Raw genomic sequence first — 13,241 nt, forward strand, 5'->3', positions numbered from 1 at the left:
TTATTTTCATTTCATTTGCAACGGGTATTGTCAAATACTGCATTATATGCTTTTTAATACTCGATAAACAGAGCAGAAGACAGAATCAACACCAACACAATCAAAGAATTTGTTGTGCTTTTCTGTAGATATTTGAAAGTTGTGCGTGCGGACGGGCATTCATGTTTACGTATACATGTATATAAATGTATAAAGTAGTTTTTCACGGTCAGGGATGTTTGCATCGTAGGGGAAATTTTTCATGGTCGGGCATGTTTGCATTGTCGAGGAAATTTTTCATGGTCGGGGATATTTAACAAAATAGAGAGCAATCCTGGGACACTTTCTTATAGGCTTTTCTCATTGATTTCCCAATCTTTAATATTTGATGAGAAAAAGAAAAGAAGAGCAGACAGTGCCACTCATTGGCGTATATGAGCCGAATAATCGGCATTTAAAGGATTCCTTTCATCACTGTACAATATGTTGGTTATAAAAAAATATCCTGGGCCTGGGGGTTTCTTTTGATGGCAAAAGTGACCCTGAGTGTTCACTTTCAACAAAGAATTGCTTGTTGTATTCTGTCACGCAGTTCCGATAAGAAATTTGATCTCAAACATTCGAGGTCCTGAATCTAAACCGGTTCCTCTAGAGTATGATGTCATACGTCATGTGTTGCTCGAGCCGGTAAACATGTATGTAGACTTTTAAATCCTGTCCTGATGTATACTCTGCACTTTGTGTCACTACAATTGGCAGCAAAGGCAGTGAGTAAATATCGGTGGAGCACTGAAAAGGATTTTTTGCGTGTTCTCTTTGAATTTAAGAATCGTTTTCACGGTTCTCTTCGCCACATAACTTCGTAAACCATCGGCGTGGAGTTTTGCAGTAGATTTGCGGTAAATAAACTTTGTTTGACAACGCCCGCAATAGTTCCAAAGAGCAATTTTCTTCAGCCTAGTCAAAGCGCTCATGTTCTTCCAACAATTACATAGACCTTTGCAATTTGATCTCTGTAACGGGTAAAGAGGATTTGTACAATATCTTACGTGCCATCGAATGTGATAATGAAACTAAGGTCAAGTCGATTCAATTAAGAAATGTAGAGAGCAATACACTTTTTTATAACAAAACGAAGTTTTTGAAGTGTTTAATCGCATTTTCGAATTTTTGATTAATTTTGCGCACTTATTTTTTTATGTTTCTATGACATCTGTTTTATCCTGCTGTATGGAATTTTTTACTAAAAACACCTATAGCAGATCAGATTCATTAGTTAAATAAATTTTCTTCATTGTATATAAAAACCAAATAAAAGGAAAATTTGATAATTTAGGAACTTATCAACTTATTTGATTTGGGCAGTTTTCAAAGTTGTGCGCCTAAGAAAAAGACTACATATACGATGCGAGCCTGATGTGCTAAATAGTAACGCACAAATGATAGAAGGCGATTGCAGTCTTCCGAGCCTATATATTGTGTTATGGTGCCATTTTCTTGACCTACGAACAGTTGACAGCTATCTTGGACATAACCGATACATGTAAGTCTTGACGGCATATACTGACAAATACTTGGCCAATAGTGCCGGGAATCGCGTTTTCACCATATCTTCAAAGTTGTGTGAAATGCGAGTTATGTTAAGAACAATACTTTCGAAAATTTAATTAAATTAAGCTTACTAAGTGAAAGTGAAGAGAATTTACGGATGTTGACCTCATCGCTTACTTGTCGTCTGATACGCTGATTACTCCATTTTCATCGGATATTAATATGGCGGCATTGGACCTACTATCTGAGCCGCGTAGGCAGCACTTCTTTTGATCAGCTAATCATTGCTCCAGGATGTCGGTAATAATTTTACCAGTATGGTCGATTATACGAAATTGTGAACTTAACATATCAAATCGATCTCTATGGGTAGTCCGTGGTAAAAAACTTTTATCAACAACTTTGCGTATGGCCCTCGATGTAAGTTCAATGTAATGATAAATAGGTAAGGAGGTTGAAATGTCTCTTGATAATTTTCATAAAAATTCTTTTGAAATAATTGACGGTCGCACAGCCTGTCCTCAAACATCTTCCATTCTTCTAGTTTAGATGGCAAAATGTCTAAAATTATAAAATAAATAAAAAGCAAACATTTGAAAGGATAAATACAAATATTAGATTGAATTTTAATAAACTTGTAATTTCTATTTAATCCATAAATTCTTCATAGATGGAAAGTGCTTCATAATTTGTTCATAGGTCATATTTACTCTAAGATTGACCACTTTATTATCTGTTTCTCCAATCACTTTATACTTTTCAAGATACACAGCCACATATAGACGATCAGGAGGAGTCGCGTTCAAGTCTTTTTCAAAAAATTCTTCGGTTCCCATAGGAAAATCATAAGCACCTAAGTAAATAAAAACAAAAAAATACATTCATTTTTTTTACGCATCCCACCGAATTTTCGATTGTTAATTTGCTGAATAACAAAACAAGAAGATATTCATTTTTTTCCTTACCTACTTACCTTGTTTTTTGTAAGCAAACTTTGAATATCAACAGCTCTTCAGCCTGTGGCAGAACGGCAACAAAATACATAGTCCCTTTTTACTCGGGCGACCAGCAGCTTTAAGGGATCTTCCACTTTATCTAACAACGGCCATATGCCTTTTGTTCAGTTGGTAACATGCTAGCGGCTTGTTTTAAATTTGATTATAAAATGATGGAAATCTATATTTCCTGAGCAATATTTCTCATCAAGTTCTTACCAGAAATTTAAACTTTTATTTTAGTCGTCATTAACGGCATTTGAGCGCAAGTCGTCTTCAAGACTTAATATGTTCCTTTTTTTTTGTTGGTATGTTGAATGGAGATGTTCCTTAAAGAAGAGAATTTCCGTTTGATGCTGTTGGAATGTTGCTTGTGCCAAACTTATATACATTATAACTTTTTTTTTGATAATTTCTTGGTTTTTCTTCTTTTTCATTTATTTTTTTTTTTTTTTTTATTTAGCACGTTTAAAAATGTTGGTCTGGTTGATATTTCGGTTTTTTCTATTTTTTAATGACTGCCGATTTATTTAGCAGTTTTTCTCTTTTTTTATGATTTGCTGTGTGCACTTGTAAAAATGGCTGATTTCTTGCTAAAATCCGTTAGCTGGTGTTTTCTTTATATTTTTAGAAAAATAACTACCATATGTTGAGAATGAAGAAAGCACAGAGTTGCTTATTAGTATTGCAACGCTTCGAATACTGTAAAAATGGTGAAAATTAGTGCCGTAAATCCGTCAAATAAGAAATTACACACGTAAATCTGTTACAGTGGTAGAAATTACCGCATACAAACCCAATTTGCGCAAAGTTAATCAAAAATTCCTAAATGCAATTTCACTCTTCAAAAATTTTGTTATGTATATACTTACTGAAGTTCAAAAAAGAAAGTCATTATTCAATAATTTTCTTTTTATTTAACGCAAAAGTAATTAATAACCATTTATTTCTTTAATTAGTAACCATTTATTTCTTTTACTTCTTGCTGTGAATTGCCGTGAGATTTTTTTTTCCAATAATGTTCCAAACGCAGTATTCCGTCTTATTTGCAGTTTTTGGCTTTTTCGCTTGAAAAATTTTCGGTTCGAATCTATGCTAAGATATATTTCATAAGAGATTAGATAATTTGGTCCGTTAGATAACACAGTGGCGTTACCATTTAACAGAGCTGCCATTTCTTGACTATTTTTCTTATTTATTACAAGCGACTCTGTGCTTTGCCTTTCAACAGGGAATTTAGCGAGGGCTTTGTTTAATTTGATAATAAAAATTATGGCGGTCTAATTTTAGGCTAACTTGTAAAATTAAATAAGTTTAGTTCGCGTATTTTCCTTGTTCGTTTCTCATTAGCAAATTCCATTCGAAATCAACATCCGAGAAAAGAAAAATAAAGGAAACAAAGTTTCTTTAGTTAAAATGGCTTTAAATAAATTAAGTATTGAAAGTTTGGATTTAGCTGGAAAAAGGGTTTTGATGAGGTAACAAACATTAGTTTCTTGGTTGCTATCTTGTACGGCTTTGTCGCTTTTTTCCATATAACTGACACAACAAACGATAAAGATTTTTTATTGACCATTTATCGTATTAATTAAAAGCAACTCTGTGCTAAAGACTTTTTATGTCGTTTCGGACAATAAGCGACTTTTTTTTTCAATTCAAGTTAACATAATGGCATTGAAATGAATGATAATTTCTAATTAAATACCGCTGCTAAACAGCTGTTTCAAACGAAAATTTCATACGTGGCTATGCAGACCTCTCTGCAAGAATGATAGATTGTTTCCGTGAGTAAAATGATGAGGAACTCTTGCGTTTTACCTGCGATCGGCTTCGCAGAGTTATTTTCCGATTTTTACAATGTCTGTGAAACAACACAACCCTCAGAACGTCGTGAACCGCATTATTACGGGAGATTAGACTTGGATCTACGTACAGCAAGCGAAAACAACCGATCAATCGAACGAATATCGTGCAAGAGGTGACACAAGATCGAAAAAATCGCGCGGGTTTGATTACTTTAGGGAAAATAGAAAATTACTTAAAGGAATGCAAACGATTCGTTTTTAAAAGCATGACTCATTCAGCTTACGATAAATGGACAAATCGAGATTCGAGAATATTGCTTGAATAATTTTTCCATGTTTTATGAGAAGTTGGAAGAACAAAATCAAGAAAAATGTACACAAAAATGCTACAAGAGAGCAATCACGTAAATAACAGTCGCCAACAGTATTAAACACAATTTCATTCGTACATATGTACCAATTTCTCTCAACAAACTTCACCTTTTCAAGTGAAACGGAGATCAAAACTTTTGCAAAATTCTAATACATTTGGGAAAAAAGTAAGGACTTGTGAAGATTAACGTAACCAAAGAAAGATTTGATCCTAGCCCGATCCCCTGTTCGTATTAAAATCATACAAAGGTTACAATCTGGCTTGCTTGCTTCAATTGAGGTAGGTATACTTTTAGCGTGTGTGATCTAAGCGATAACAGACATTTCTTCTGTCGGAAAGTCAAAATATGTAGTAGCAATTCTTGTTCGTAAGGCGGTTACTTCTGGAGCGTTTGCGCTATATAGATGTACAATTAAAATATACTTCTTTTACAAACTATATGAACATGTTTTAAATCAAGAAAACATCCGAATAGAATTACAGAGCCTAATAATAGATAAATCTAATGCTAATAAGTCGCCAATATCAATAATCAATTCGTAGGGCTATATATATATACATATATATGAAACTAGTAACAATATTTTAGTCGGCTATGACCGAAGCTTTTATATCTACTACGTTTATGTTAAAAAAAGATTAAAAAACTAAACAAAAACGAGACCTAATATTTGAGGTTCTATAACATGGGTTGGGCGCGGCTTATGTTTGCCACTTCTGCACAGGTATCTCTATACATCCGTGCAGATCTATCGTAGCAAAATGGTTAGAAAATGTTTCCCACCGACGGGCATGCCTGCGTTGATTCCGTATTTAGTGCTGATTAAAAAACGTGCATACTTTATGGGATATCTGTGCAACTTAACTCTGCGTGTTGCAAATATTTTGACGAAATTAATAAGATGGATTGGTCCTGCGGCGGTGGACTTACTGAAGGCTACAAATATTTTCATATAGGTAAGAGGATCTTATAAATAATAGAGAACTCTATTAAGATGTATCATTCATTTTTGCGTGATTGAAAGCAAAAAAGCTTTCATTATCCTTAAGTAAGACAACCATAAAACACCCGAAATAGGGGAGTTCCTTAAAAATGCTGTTGAAACAAGTACACCATGCAATGACCCAAAACGCAACGAATAACCAAAAATATAACCAAAAGCATCCGTCTAGTTGGAGCTTATAGCAACTAACACTTTTTCAACAGCTTTGATTTGTCATTGGGAAAATCAAACTAGCCATTCCTGTTGCTGTAGCTAAATTGTCTGCTATTTGCAGAACGAACGTAATACACTATGCAAATTCTCTGCTAATCAATAGAAAACATCTCTTGAAATTCTATACAAACAATTTGGCAATTTGACAACAAAAAGTAGCAACAGTAGTAGTGAATAAAGCATATAAATAAATAAATAAAGCATATTGTGGCTTTTCTTTCCTTTTTTAGCTTTGTTGAAAATGTTTGGTTATGTTCGTTGTGTATGGGTTTAAGGTGCGTTTCTAAAATCCCTTATTTCGGACAGTATAGGAAACGAAGAAAAATGGAAAGATTATTCTTTGATTAGCCTTAATAAACTGATACTCCTTCTCTCCCTCCCTTCCACACACCTACTATAAACATATATGAACATATTTCGTCATGAAAAAGAAGATAGAACTAAAAAGAAACAGGACGTATAAGCAATCTCAATTATTAGACCACTAGAGGTAGACGCAATTATTTAATTACAATTAAAGATTACACCTAAAACTAGGCAAGCAAAGCCAACGCTAAATTCTCTCTGCTATTTGCAGCGCCAACGTTAAATTCTTCTCATATGCTTTTTATTTGTGTATAAGCCGTAAACCGTAATTCTTTTTTGAATAAAGAGTCCTCTATATTTCTAATACTACCGAAATAAAGGGAATAGTTTAGTCTGGCTTACAGTGGCTCAGTGTCTTGGCTAAGCCAAGAAAACAATGCGATTAGTATGAAAATTTGCATTTTAAAATTCTTCTTCTTGATTAATTTCAATTGATTGTTGATTTCATTATATTTAAATTTTTATTTAGTTTTCGTTTATTATACTCTGTGGTTCTTATAAAGAAATTCATTAATATGTATGTGTTTTCTTTTTCTTTTGTATTAATAATATATCTGCTGTGATATTTTATACGCTAATTAACATTAAATCATTAATATACTATTTAATTAATAAACTAATTAACAAATATTCATTTTTATTCCATTGTTCGTATTGTTATTACTTATTTTACATATTTTTAAAAAAGTCCATTTTTACTTCTCTTTTTCTCTCTTCATTAATATTTAGTTATTTAATTTTTTTTTTTATAAATGTTTATATGTCATGTCAGTTCGCTGCACAAGGAGGGTATGCAGCATTGTAAGAAGACCTATGGAATGTCGAAAGAAGAAAAGAAAGTCTGCCTCTATATCAATTACACAAACTCTCGATTAAAGCGTTGAGCGTTCAATGTTCCCTAAATATTCCGTTAATCATTAATCATTGTAAGAAGTTAAAGTTCAGATCGCTTAATTTACGCTTGAGGGTATTTATGCAATAGCACGGAGTATTTAATAGCGAGTATTTCTCTGGCATGCTAAACTGTTGACATACATTATTAATATATTCTACGTCACTTGTGGTACAAGGTATATTAAGCTTTTGCAGACGATTTTAATACTCAGGAGGGCTGAAATAGGCCAACTTTTAATTGAACAGATCGATTTGGAAATTGATTTTAAAGCTTGTCTGTCCGTCGTCCCGTCTTGGTTTCTTGTGTTCAAGCTCGCAATTTGTGAAATATTTTGATAAAATTTGATTCACTGATGTGGTTTGATTCAAGCACGAATGCTGTTGAAAACGCTTCGGATCGGACCACTTTTTAAATCATTTCTCCTAGAAAACTTTATTTTGTTAAAAAATTGGAATTTTCAAAATATCGCAACAAAAGTTGCTTAGTCGTAGATGGGGAAATTTTTTGAAGCCCTCGCCATTCCTATGGACATTAAGTCTTTGTATGGTAAAAGAGGCCTAATTTTCAACATTTCTTGATAAAACTGCGTGCACAACAATAATTTGACATAACAATTAATCCTAAGCGAATGTAGAGCACATAGATCCTAACCCAATAAGGATTCTAATGAGAAATAAGACTTGGAATGTCAAAAATTTTTAATACCTTATGATGAAAATTTTGGTAAATTTTATATGCAAATCAATCATAAGGTATTTGGAACAAACCTTTCTACGTTTCTCAATTTTTGCTAAATTTAGACCACATCCACATCCAAATATTCTCCATTATGAGGGCTTTCATGCAAATTGTGCATTTAGATAAAACTAACATATAATTATTGGCGAGCTATTAATCAAGCCAAGTGGTCCTACGGTGGATATTCGATCCTATTTTTTCATTTATCTTCTTATTACTATCATCACCGCTAAAAATTATCATTATTATGCACGATTTATAATCCTTAGAACTATGTAAAAATAACCAATCTCCAGGAGTCTCTTACGACACATAACGGGTTACAAGAGATCAGCTAAAAAAAGGCAAATGTGGCGCGGTTTGAATCGGAAAACCAATAGCGGTTGAAGTATAACACGCGCACAGGATGATGCGAAATGTTTGAAAAATTCGGAATTGCAAAACACGCAGTCCAATAGCTTATAGCAGATACCGATCAAAGGTGAGCGTACATATATGTATGTAGAGCAAATGGATCCGCATGCATAGCCGAGTAGGCAGAGGATGCATCTTCAAATCTCACGTGCGGTAGAGGTTGCAATACAGACGAGCCTACGATCGTGTGAAGTTATCCGCCAGTCCATACTTTGTAAGTTAAATGAATAAAAGGAGTCAATTGGAGTCGTTGTAGAAATGGAGTCGATTGGTCAAGTAAAAATTTTGCAAGTTTTCTAGGTCAACTTCAAGCGGACCTAAATAGTTGTTCTGTGGCGCCTATCATTTGGTGAAGTGTTCTTCCTTGACATAGATTATTTAATTTTTATGTTCGGTACAAAATACTTTTTTTTTTTTAATTATTTTCTGTAAGATTTTTTTTTGTATGATTAATATTTTTATTAATTTATTTTCTTTTGATTTCGCTATGTCTGTAAATTGTTTGTTAAATATTAAATTTTACCCTGTTTCAACGTTGCTCGCTCTCTATGTGTTAGTAAGTAATTTTTCAAAGTATTCCTATTTCATTTGTAAAATATTTTGTGTGTGTTTGTCTACAAATTTTTTCACTATTTTGTATTTATTTAATAATTCTTCTGTAATTCAGTAGCCATAAGATAAATTCGGTCATAATTCGGTGCCATGTAAAAAGAAACAGTAATGTTGTAATAATATTGCGACTACATTCTATAAATATTAAGTATTCACATAAAAATTACTAAGGTTAAGTATAAAACACAAAAATATTGATATTAAGATTTGTGCCGAAGTCAAAAAAACATGAATATGCTTTATAATGAATGCCGCACCGACACACAGAAAACCCCATCAAATCATCCGGCTCAGAGATTCAAGGGTTAAGGCAATCGGAAAATAATCTCTTTTTTTATACATAAATAAGAAGAAGAAAAGGAAGAAAAAACAATTTATTTATCTTTAATAGAAAAGCAAACTCTAAGTACACATATGCATGTGTGTATGTATGTATCTATCTATCTATCTATCTATCTGTTCTGAGAGACTGATTTGAATTTTATAATATTAAGACAGAATACCCGGCGAACAGAATGAGTAGAAAATACAAAAGTGAATATTAATCACTCCCTTAAGTTGTTGTTGGCTTTTCAAGCAAAGCTATTTCGTTCTTGCCACTGTTTTCTTGTTTTTTTTTAGTTTTGCACCAACAATGCGTATCGAGAACTATCGTGATGTTGAATGCATAGAAGAGAGATCGTAAATGAAACTGTGACACGCCTACCATTTTTCTATGCTTTTATCGCTTTACGTATTTTATTGTCGTTGTCAAGAACGTGCGCCCAATGTCAAATTGGAACATGTAGGCAATGGACAGAAATTGGCTGTAAGCAGCAGCAAGTACAATCCAACTGTCCATGCACGCTACGGAGGGCAGAGAAACGAAAATTTGAAAAAAATAAAGGACCATTCGATTAGTTGGTTGTGCGGTATTGTGGACTGAAGAAGAACTAGAGACTCCATATTACAGATAGAGAGAAAGAGAGAGAGAGAGAGAGAGAGAGAGAGAGAGAGAGAGAGAGAGTTTATTTACGCTTTTATCTAAGATGAAAAAAACAAGAAAGAAAATTCACTCGTGACTCGTACCCATCACCGTGATCCTAAAAAGGAAGAACGAACTAAATTCTCGTAAATAGAAATTTATACGGTGCTTGTGTGTGCTGTGTTGAGTAAAAAAGTAAAAACCATGGAGATCAAAGGTGCTCTCAGTTCTTGCAACATAGGCGTCTTTTTAGGGCATTTTCAAGCTCTTTTGCAAGTTTGCGGGCGATAACTTTACTTTTGCGAAAGGTAGAATGTACACCACAGATACTACAAAGTTGCTCAAGTGGACACATGGACAGATGACCGGATCGACATGCTTAGATGCATCTAAAAAAAGTAAAATTAAATGGGCTTAGAGTTTTTTCTTTTGATTTCTTTTAAACAAAACAATCCTTTTTCTTAGATTACACCCTATAACCTTCGCTAGAGCTTTTCTTTTGATAGGAGCCTGGAATCAGTAATACAAAGTTCATGATGAATAGTCTCGAATACTCTTGGATAAGTAAATATATTGCAAACATTTTGTGACGACAACTATACAAATACGGACGTGAACAAAACATGAAAGGCCCCCCCTCTCGATATTTGCTCGCGAATGGAGTTGCAATAATAATGCAAATATGAACGATCACAGTAACGTTATATAAGCACAGGCGCAGTAAGCCTTCGGAAGAGACAAATTGGGAAACGAAATAGAAGTAATCGGGAAACACTCGATTTCTGCATTTAGCGGGCATTGTGTGTGGACTCAGCGTTTTAAAATGCAGTCAAAAGTAATATTTTGGTTAGAAGGAAGGGTTTTAGATTTTTCTCTCATTGGGAATTTTCTTATAGCATAAACCTAAAAAATAGCCACACACATACAAAAATTTTAAACAAATTTGGAGAAGCGACAGCGCTAAGTGAAAAGAACATTCCAAAAATAAGCAAAACTTGATCAAAAAATTAAACGGAAATAAATTTTTGCTGCAAAAAATATATTTTGTGCTTAAGACATATTTTATTCTAAAAGAAGAAATTAAATGTTTGCAGTTGGGAGAGAAAGTGTAGTATCGTAGGTCTGACAAGGTTAGTGCATTTTCAATCAATCAGTCTGCGTAGTGCCCAACGGCGAACGCCTTATACGATTTCAAACAAACTATTGCTTAATCATATGCTTCTCCAAGTAGCAGAGACCTTTCTTTAATGCAATATATTTTACAAAATGAAGCAGAAAAGACTTCTTTCACGATGTGATTACCTATTTTATAAAATTGAATAAATTGTCGCTTGTTCAGAAGATACTTTTCAAATATTTGACGGTTCGATTGAAACATAATTGATAGATGAAGGGGCCCTTGCGATTATTAATCGCGTAAACATATTCTATACAGCTATCTACTTGAGTATCACAAGCAATGTGATGAAGCAATTATACCCACATTTTGTGTTGATTAATGTGAAAAGTTAAAGAAAAAAAAAAAACAAACACAGAGACACAAAAAAATGAAAGCCCCACCTTCGCAATATTTATTAGCATGAGATTCCAATAAGAACACGAACGTGAGAGATCACAGCTCTCGTATGATAGCGCATGCGCACTAAGTGGATAGGAGAAATTGGAGGAAAAGTAGAAGAGTGTCGAAAGCAATTGTGAAAGCTTTCTGCGTTGTTCTGTTCGCCTGGTATTTCACTATGATTTTTACGTGAGGTTTTTATAGAAAAATTTCTTTCTGAGTGATTGGATTGATTGATTGATTGATTGATTGATTGATTGCTTTTTCATTCATTCCATGCATGTTGTCTTGTCTGTATAGCATGCTCTCTCTCTCTCTCGCTCTCTCTCTCTTTCTGTCCCTCTCTCTATCTATCTATCGTACTCCAGCGTAAACTTAACAACGATAATGAGCTGAGATGTAATAACAAAAAGAATTTTGACGCGTAAGTTTTGCAAACGGATTGGAATTCTGTGACAGACAAATCAATACATATTGAGCAACCAACATATGTGTGAAGAGTTTAAAAAGGATTTTTTCTTTTACTTAGAAATGAATAAATATAGGAAGGAACTAAACGGGGGGAAAGAACGATGAACGGTGAAGCACAAATTTTCATATATACATTAAAATTATTAAACTTACATAAGATGAGATACTTAATGCTTATGCATTTTTCAATGGTTTTGTGCGAGTTTGTAAAGTCCCTTTTTTTTTTTTTGAACGAAAAAGAAAAAAAACATAAACATAAAGAAGAAAATCCGAGGAAAAGAAAAGGCAAAAGCAAAAACCGAAGAAATAAAACTAAAGCCAAAGATTTTTTTAAACATTTAATTTAATTTCTATATGTATACATGTAAATATACATATCTATTTGTGTGTGTGATTTTTTTTTTATTTTTTTTTTTTACATAGATTATTACATTTTATTATAATTTGTATAATAATTTATTTATATCGAGTATTTGTTTGTTGTTGTTGTTGTTGTCTTGTTTTTATGGATGCACAAGCCGAACTATTGTACACTTTCAGATCGGATGAGACTTGCGTGTGTATGACAATATCTTGGTTTTGTTGGTTGAATTTTTCTTTTTTACACCGAATAGTTTTTTTTTTGTTATATTAAATAATAATAAGGTAAAAATTAATAAACAAATAATTCTTACTACTTAAGGTTATTGTTAAATGATTTTGGTTTTTATGTAATACTACTGGCGTTTTTTCTTATTTTCATTTTCATTTTTTTTTTTTATATTTACAGTTAATTTTATTTTCCTAAAAATTTATAAACAAAAAAAAAAATATATATTTTGATTATTGTAAAATTTTAAAAATTAAACTTAAAATATAATAAAGCAGAAAAATTATTTAATACAAAATTTAACATTAAAAGACTTTGAAAGTCTGCGATTTGGATTTTATTGGATATTTTCTAATAAAAAAAAAAAAAATGTTTTTTAATTTAATAAAAATTATTAAATTAAAACTAAAAGAGATAATTGAATATTCATTTTTTTACAGGTTTAAAAAAAAAAATGTATATATATATAGGAACTAAAAGCACCAAACATAAAAAAATCTATATTTTTGTTTATATGTAGTAAAAAAAAAAAAAAAAAAAACAAACAAACAATTTCTGCTATATTTATTATATAAGTAAGTATTATAAGCATAAGTGTATATTTTTTCTTTTTAAATTAAATCGTTGTTTTTTATTTATAAGCATTAACTTTTAATAAGATTTTCTTAATATTGTCAGCTTGTGTCAAAAAAAAAAGAAGAAAATTGCACCTGC

General features: G+C 32.4%; 1 long non-coding RNA gene across 1 annotated transcript; it reads right to left on the reverse strand.

Annotated features, from left to right (window-relative positions):
• Window positions 1-332: 332 nt before the first annotated feature.
• On the reverse strand, window positions 333-2,918 carry LOC119639754. The gene is made up of 3 exons (XR_005247570.1): window positions 2,745-2,918; window positions 2,504-2,672; window positions 333-2,383 (listed from the first exon to the last, which is right to left on the reverse strand). It is a non-coding gene; the product is annotated as an uncharacterized LOC119639754 (long non-coding RNA).
• Window positions 2,919-13,241: the final 10,323 nt, after the last annotated feature.

This window comes from Glossina fuscipes, unplaced genomic scaffold, assembly GCF_014805625.2.
Source record: "Glossina fuscipes isolate IAEA_lab_2018 unplaced genomic scaffold, Yale_Gfus_2 113, whole genome shotgun sequence".
Lineage (NCBI taxonomy): Eukaryota > Metazoa > Arthropoda > Insecta > Diptera > Glossinidae > Glossina > Glossina fuscipes.